This window comes from Octodon degus, unplaced genomic scaffold (assembly GCF_000260255.1).
Source record: "Octodon degus isolate 3935 unplaced genomic scaffold, OctDeg1.0 scaffold00006, whole genome shotgun sequence".
Classification (NCBI taxonomy): Eukaryota; Metazoa; Chordata; class Mammalia; order Rodentia; family Octodontidae; genus Octodon; species Octodon degus.
In genome coordinates, this window is record NW_004524582.1 from 24,629,200 (window position 1) to 24,635,531 (window position 6,332).

Below are 6,332 nucleotides of genomic sequence, written 5' to 3' on the forward strand. Positions count from 1 at the left end.
CATTGCCAGTACTCCAAAAACTTCTTCCTTGGAGGTAATTGTTATTCCAGCTCCTAATGCCATTTTTTTTTAACTTTAAAGAATCATAGAAAATATTCATATTTGTTTCCAACTTCTTCATTCAGTCTTATACTGATAACATAATATTGTAATACATGGCAAATTCATTCATTTTTATTATTTGTATGGCTATTCCATACTTTAACTGTTGGACATTAGGAATGGTCCCAGCTTTGGAGTATTATGGATAACATGTCAATGAACATCCTTTTATAGATGCTAGATGCACTGGGTAGATACTGATGAATAAAACTGACTTGTTTATAGGATGCATATATTCAGCTTTAGTAGATGTTGGCAACCATGCTTTAAAGGTTATGCTACCTATGATTTGGTTTGGATGACCTCTCAAGGCCTCCTGTGGTCTTAGGTGTGGCTTTTGCAGAGGTGGCTGACTCTAGAGTGTGTGATTGATTCATGGTGCAGTGCTAGGATTACGGGTGATAGGATTAAAGGTGGGTAATCACTAAATCAGTCCACAAATTGGTTTAGCATCACCCCAACCTTGGAAGCCTGGATACAATATAAGGGACAGAAAGATGCCTCTCTTCTCCCTTGCTTGTTTTGCTACCTTCTGTGCACCACTGACTTTTTCCTCTAAGATGCCTGCCTCCCACAGCGCTCTGCCTTGGAACCAGCTCACTATGGATTGAGACCACTACAGACTTTGAGTTAAAGAAACCTTTCCTCCTTTAACTTTGGGTGTTGGGTATTTTGGCTCAGCAATGAGACTAGGACAGGTGGTTGCAAACTGGCTTTGATTTTTTTTTTTTGGCAGAACTGGGGATTGAACTCAGACCCTTGTGCTTACCAGGGAAGCGCTTGTTCCACTGAACCATCTCCCCAGCCCCCTGGCTTGATTCTTGCGTGACAATCTGGTTTACTCACCTTTAATTCTAAGATGTACTCCCAAAGAAAGAGGGCTGATTTACCAAGACCATTTCTTCTTGGTGTCTCAGAATTTACACTTTGTCCTCCAGTTTTATGAGGCTGCTTCCAAAAATGTTACCTTTCCTCTTTCAACTCTGCTTTTTGGACAAAGGGATACTCTCTGTGGACAGTGGCCATGAACATTGTCTCTGCATTTTGGGCTTCCTTTCTCACCTAGATTTTAGCTGAATAAATTATTACCATGATTTAGTAACTTTGTGCTAATATAAAAAGCATTATACCTATGTTTTCTAGGTATCCTCAGTAGAAAGATCAGTACAAGTCATCGAATCCATCTTTGCTGAAAGCTTACATAATCTTAGTGGTGCTTTTGTTTACATGGATATTGTGTTTATAAAAGTACACAAGTTATCAGTCTTTAATTTTATGATTTGAGCTTCACGGCATACTTGAACAATGTCATACTGTTTCCATGTCAGATGATAAATATTCATCCCCGGGTTTCTCTGATTTGTTATGGCTTCATTAAAAATACACTTTGGGGCGGGGAGATGGCTCAGTAGAATAAGTGCTTGCCTGGCAAACACACGGGCCTGAGTTCAATCCCCGGTTCTGCCAAAAAATTAAAAAAAATACACTTTAATTTCATGTGGAATTCATTTTGAGATAAAGAATGGGTAGGTGTTTAGCTTTAAAAAAATACCCTTTTATTTTCCCACCAGTTAGAAATACTTCCTGTCCTAACCAGTTAATTTCTTTTCATTCTTTTCTTTTTTTACATTCTGACTATTTATTTGCAACAGATGTTCCACATCCACAACTCTCTCCAGTCAAAAGTTCTTTAAGATGATGCCATCAGCCTTGGCCAATCTTAGAATGGAGTCATCTGATTCATGGAGTCATCTATTCAATGGAGTCATCCTTTGAATAGCCCCACAGCTAGCATAGGTTTTATTTTTAAAAATAATTTTATTGAGAAACAAATAGCAATGAGAAAGTTTCAAAACAGATTAGGACAGTTTCAATACTTAATACATTGCATATTGTTGTCTCAGTGGTTATTCATTGTACAAGATGCAGACATGATATCCTGTCCACAAACACTATTAGAACAAATCTTTCTATTCATTGAATTAAGAGAATGTAGCTGTATATCTATCCCAATTATTTTGAATCTGCACAACAAAATAGTCGTTAATTTGTTTTATTTATTTATTTATTTATTTATTTATTTATTTATTTATTGTGTGGCCAGCTCAGCCCACTAGGGGGCGGGCGGGCCAGCATGTGGTGCTGGGGGATTGAAGCGAGGTCTCTGTGCTTTGCTTGAGCTTAGCTTGTTCTAAGTAGGTGCTTTAGACCACTGAGCCATCTCACCAGCCCCAGTAGTTGTTAATTTGTATCCCTTTTTTTTTTCTTTAGTTTTGTCAGAGAAGGGTATTCCATTGTCATTTAAATCTTATAGGTGTGTGAATTCAGCAAAATATTCCAATATAATCCAGTAGTCCATAATAGTAGTGGGTTATCTGTAGGACTGGCAATGTCAGATGTTGCTGACTTGAGCCTTTTACAGCTCAGTATATTAATATGGCTTCACTTTTTTTAAAATAATTTTTATTTATTTATTTGTGTGTGTATGTGTGTGTGTGTGTGGTCAGCTCAGCCCACCAGGGGGAGGGACTGGCTGGCATGTGGTGCTGGGGGATTGAACCATGGTCCCTGTGCTTTGCTAAGCTTGTTCTAAGTAGATGCTTTAGACCACTGAGCCATCTCACCAGCCCTGGCTTCACTTTTTATACTTCGTTTTTATACTTTTCTGCTGGATGGTTAAGACCAAGATAAAGCAAGACCTATGTTACAAGATAAGTCAGTCAAATCCCCTCAGGATTTATCCTGAAACCCTGTACCACAGTTTGTAGATCCTTTGTCAGTGGCAGCCATATGGATGAGTCACGGTCATTGCTTGACCAATTTGCTCTCTATGAAAGCCTGAGAGAGGATAGGTTTTAAACCAGCCATTAAACCTGCCTGTGACCTTGTCAACCTTGGCCACATTCATCTGGATGGATGGATGGTCTTTGGCACCAATAATGCGGTTGCTGGCGGAGCATTTCCGTGACATGTGCACGTCCACGAACTCCCTGTCATCGTTGTGCATAGTGCGGCTCTGCCTATTGCCTCTGCACAACGAGCATGAGCAGTCTTTTTATATTTATTTATTTTTTCTGTACTGGAGATTGAACTCATATTCTACTGAGCTATCTCCCCGGCCCCTAATTTCTTTGTATATTAGCACCTTTTCTAAACTTTTCTCTTGAAAAAAATCCACCTATTTTACCATCTATTCCACATAGTTTAACTATGGTAGTTTAATATTTTTAAAAAAATTTGGAACTTCTCCTGTCTTTTCAGTACTTAAATTTTTAGATAGGTATCACTTATTCTTCATTCAGGTATGTAGCAATTTATTCATGATATATTGATTTATTTTGCATAATAATAAAATGAGTATTTTTGAAATCACTACACTCACTTTCTCCCCAAATAAAAGTCATACACAAAAGTCATACCCTGTAACTTTGACTCTACTCCTCTCTCTCATCTGTCTTCTTTTCCTTGTGAGGTTATTGCTAGCTAAAATTTTGTTTTCTTTAAAAATCATACAACACATACATATTCAAGGTTCTTTTTTTGTGGGGGAGGGAGTAGCAGTTGAACACAGGGCCTTCAATGACTTGGCCACTGAACTATATCTGTCACTATACATTTAGTTTTGAGCTTTTATTTATATTTTCTAAAGTGTATTTGGTTGTTACAGGGTCTCACTATGCCACTCAGATTCATAGTGATCCTCCTGTTTTCAGCCTCTCCAGCACTGGGATTACAGGCTTGTGCCACTACACAAGAACTCTGTGGCTGGTTCAGCGCACCTTGGGGGTGGGGGTGGCACAGCATGTGTTGCCAGGGATCTAACCACGGTCCCTGTGCTTGCCTAAGCTTGCCTAAGTAGGTGCTTTAGTCTGCTGAGCTATCTTGCCAGCCTGAACTTTTATTTTAGCTCTTTTAAAAAAAATCATCATGCTATATGTTATCTCTTGGGATTGATTTAGTTTTCACTCAATATTGTTTCTAAGATAAATGCACTTAACTTTATTTCTCCCAGCTATATTTTTGAGTGACTATGCCAAAATCTATGCTTTAATTTTCTTTCTGAAGGGCCTTTGTAATATTCCTCTAATAAGAATGAGCATATACAACTCCTGCAAATTTCAACTTCATTTCTACATGAGATTTTCTAGGTTATCAATCCAGGCAGTAAATTATTGGGCCACAGGATAGGCAAAAACCTTAATTTTACAGTATAATGGCAAAGTTTGCTAATACAGTTCTACAGAACTCCCACAAGCAGTATATAAGAGTTCTTTTTGACCAGTATCCATCCCAATAATTGATGTGCGAGTTATGAAGGTTATTCCATAAGCTCCAAACCCAGCTTTCTGTTCCAATTCATTACTATGGGATTGTACTGCCCAAATCACAATCTTCTTTTGCTAGCTTGCTTCCTCTTAGCTTCTTGTAATGGAGGACTCTTGAGAGAATGTGGAAAGGGCTTTCTGTCCTGTTGTGTTTTTCTGTGTTCCTCTAAGAATGGCATTTCACATTGGTAGCAGCAGATGGTGACTGCTATGGCTGCTTTGTTTCCAGCTTCTTTGCATATTTACTTTTGCCATATTTAAATTCTGTATATTAAATTCTGTTAACATATTTTCAAATTTCTTGGTTAATGAAGAATTAGGCTGCTTTATTTTTGTTCATCTACTGAGCATGAAATTGTATCTTATTAAGCACTTTTAAGTTTTTCTAGTTATATTAAGGAAGTTGAATAATTTTTGCATTGACTCAGTGTAGAAGTCAGTCTCTTTGGCCTTGTACTAACACTGCTGAATTCAATTTGGAAGAACATGTTCTTTGAAGTTCTTCTTCTGACATATGTTGGGCTTTTGTGTGATCTTTGGCTTCCATGTACAAATGATTTCAGATTCTATGAAGAGTATCACTTGATTTGGATTAACTTTGTAGGTCATTTAACTGAATTGACATTTATATTATTTTATTGCTCCATGCCTTTAGTTTTTATTCCATGTCTTTGCATAATGTTTTGTAGTTTTTCCTCATAAAATAACAGGTATTTAATACTATTCTCAGATATTATATGATACAGTTAGAATTATGTGTAAAAATTGTTACTTATTAATGACTTCTGTATTGCTTGTTCCACCCCATTATCTTCCCTGGCTATTTTTATTTATTCTTTTAGAATAAATTTATTCATTATCCCCCATCAACTAAACAGAGTCAGGTAGGTTTTGATTGAAAGTGAACTAAATATTTATATGAATGGAAGTGATACTTTTATAACTCTTACCAATGCAATACATGAAAATTCATGTGCCAACAGAGACCACCAGATACAGGGGATGAGGTAGTCCAAAGGCATTTTGCCACATGCAGATGTTCAGAAGGTATATCCAAAGACCAGTTTCATGGTTTTACAATGTCTTACCCACCTCAAGACTGCTTTTTTTTTTTTTTTTTGTAGAGTGGTATTAGTGGACTGAGTTCTTCCGAAGGATAAGAGAGTGTCCTGAGGAACATTACTCATGATATCCCCTGACCACATATCCAATGGTGGTACAGTGGGTAAACACATGAGGTAAATCCATACAATGGAATATCAAACATCTGCTGTTTGTACTACATGGATGACTCTCACAGACATACTACTGAGTGAAGGGCAGCCAGATATCATGGTATCTAGTATGCACGGCTACTCAAATGAAGTTCAAACACAGGTAGAACTGACTTATAATGCAAGAAGCCAGAATACTAGTTACTTCTGAGGACGTAATGATTGAGCACAAGAGAGTTTGCTAGGAGTTTTAACTGTGTATCTTGATTAAAATAGTGTTTATATGCACATGTATCTGTATATGTATGTTTATAGGAAAATAATGAAGATTTTAGTCTTATTCATCTTCTAGGAGTTTAGTAAATTCTGCTGAATTTTTATATTTTCAGCAGAAATACAGGAGTGCACAAGATGGGAATATGGCTATTTGCCTTACTTAGTAATATTTTATTCATTTCCCCAAATCTATATTCTTTTATACTTTAGTCATAGGTCTTCATCTTCAAAATTACAAAATATTGTAAAAAGATGAAGGAGACTGCTGGACAACTACTGGATTAGTTACAATGGTCAAGATGAATACTTTCAGAAGCCATTTACCTGATTGATTCACATAGTGTTTCTTTAACCTTTACTAGTGAGGCTAATATTTTGCTCTTTCCCATCCACGCCAGCTGTTCTACTATTTTTA

General features: G+C 36.9%; 1 pseudogene; it reads right to left on the reverse strand.

Moving 5' to 3' along the window:
- Positions 1-1,781: 1,781 nt before the first annotated feature.
- Positions 1,782-3,109, reverse strand: LOC101574167 (annotated as a pseudogene).
- Between the last annotated feature and the right edge of the window lie 3,223 nt (positions 3,110-6,332).